The following is a 2,224-nucleotide window of genomic DNA, read 5'->3' as shown; positions in this document are numbered from 1 at the left end:
GTGAATTTTGCTTTCTTTGAACACCAAAGACTTCTCATTACTAGAAAGCAATTAATTAGCTTTCATAATAAGCATTCACTTGGGGGAGATGTTACCTTATTACAAACTCGTAAGGTTAGGCTGAAGAATGGAGACTTCTTTGCCTGATGTTAACGGCATGGAAATGCAGTGATATTTTCACCATTTTTGTGCCTGAGAATGCTGATGAGCTGGCACTTCTGGGATTTTTATTGACGTTTACACAGCAGTCTAAAACTAACCAGGCTTTGAGATTTGTTCAGACATAGAGCTAGTACAGAAAACAGTAATTATGCTACTGGGCTTTTCAGTCAGCAGAGCATGCTAGCTCTGTGTGCTCCTAATCACATTAATTATGTGCTCCCTGGCTGCAGCTCGCAGCTTGGCATTTGCTGCACAGCTCCAAGCATCCAGGCAGTGCTGCAGTGGGGCTCTGGTAGCAAACCTGGAACTTGGTTACTTATTTATTTTGCTCTGTAGAGCGCTGTTTCTTCATGTATTCAGTTGGTGCCCTTTATTCCCCATTATTGCCTGTTTGTCATCTCAAGTCTTGATGTTTAAGAACTGTAAATGCCATTTCCACTGATGGACATGAAGGATGTTATTCTGGGCCCATTAATTGCACAAACAACCCTTTTTTTATATTATTTTTTATTCTGAGGATCATGACTGGGATCTTCTGCTGATGTCTTGCATTTTTTATTGAAGTATTTGTTCCTTCTGACCTTGCTTACAAAACATTGACTATAAAATTACAGTCTTCAGCGGGGTTCTGGATTGACAAATGGTACGTTAGTGGTGATAATCTGTTTTTTCCACCCTGCTAACCAGTCTTTTACTTCTTCTTCTCCCTCCTTCCTGGTTTGAGGGGACCGGTAGCAAGTGGTAATGCCAAATATTCCTTGAGTTTTTATGGGTGTTTGATTTAATGTGTATTTGCTGGCATTGCAGCTTTAGGAGGTGAAGTTGCACACCTGCCTGTGCCGGGGCAGCTCACTCTCCCCTTGGGAATCGCTGTGCATCCCTGTTCCACTGGAGACGGAAGGTATCAATACCCGAGGGTTTTAAGGCATCTTACAGGATCAGCTGCATGACCTTGAGAACTGGAACAGAAAATCAACTTAATACAGTTTGTGTGAAAAGTCATTTATTTGAGGACTAATAAAAAAAAACCCACCCTGCGCTAAAGTGGATGCTCATTAGTGACTGAAGAGTTGGAGGGTTTTAATCACGCTTTAATCAGCTAGTAGAAGATAAAAACATCAAGCTATGTAAGGGAAGGTATTTCTAGTGTAGCTATACAAGTACCATAGGGTTATATAAGCCTCTGCTCTGAGATCTCATCGTGAATGCAATGTACAGTTCTGGTCTGCTACGTATACAGGCAAAAAAGACTGAGCTGGGGCGAGCGCAGAGGAGGAGGAGTTCACTGCACCGCTGAGGAGGAGGATGAAGATCTTTTTTAGGAGGGGCCCAGAAGAGCTGATTTAGCAAAATGGATCCTGAGAGGGGGATATGTTTTCCCACTTAGATATATATATATGCATACATCTTGCTTCCTTCCCCTGATCGCAGGCTAGAACTGTTGAGGATAATTGGTTAATGAATAGTTTGTTAATCAAAAGAAAGGTTCTGAAGCAGCTGTCTGGCTGGGAAGCAATGGAGGGGTCTCCGTTCTCTCATGTCTCATTGCCACATGGCCATGGTCACCCGAACCCAGTAGATCCCCATGGGCGCCAACACGGGCCATAGAAAACAGGACCTTCAGAAGGCTCTGGGCTCTTCTGACTGTGCTAATTAAGAAGAAGCAATTGGACTTGCAATACTAATTGGGATTATTGGCAAACAAGCCTGTACCGTCCTTCCCTTCATTACAAACCTGCCCCTGCTCATGTCCAGGTCATCGCTGGGTGGCTTCAGCTGGTGTCTGGGCTGAATATGTTTGTGCTCAGTTGAAAGGGTGCTGGAATACTTCATAACTAGATCTCTGTGAGGTGAAAATTCCTGTGGCTGCTCATGCTTTGCTTTAAATTAAATGTACAAAGTGAAGATGAAATGGGGGTGTTGCTGATTTTGGACAGATGGGTGCAAGGAAAGTGATGTGAACATCAAGTTCTGCCTGGCCAAGGGCAGACCTGGAGCCTCCTTGGATGTGCTGCATCCAGGTACCGTGTTGCTTGTGCTAATTCCCACTGTTACTATTTAG

This window comes from Columba livia, chromosome 20 (assembly GCF_036013475.1).
Source record: "Columba livia isolate bColLiv1 breed racing homer chromosome 20, bColLiv1.pat.W.v2, whole genome shotgun sequence".
Classification (NCBI taxonomy): Eukaryota; Metazoa; Chordata; class Aves; order Columbiformes; family Columbidae; genus Columba; species Columba livia.
The sequence above is the reverse complement of the archived record's forward strand: the minus strand, read 5'-3'. Positions refer to the sequence as shown.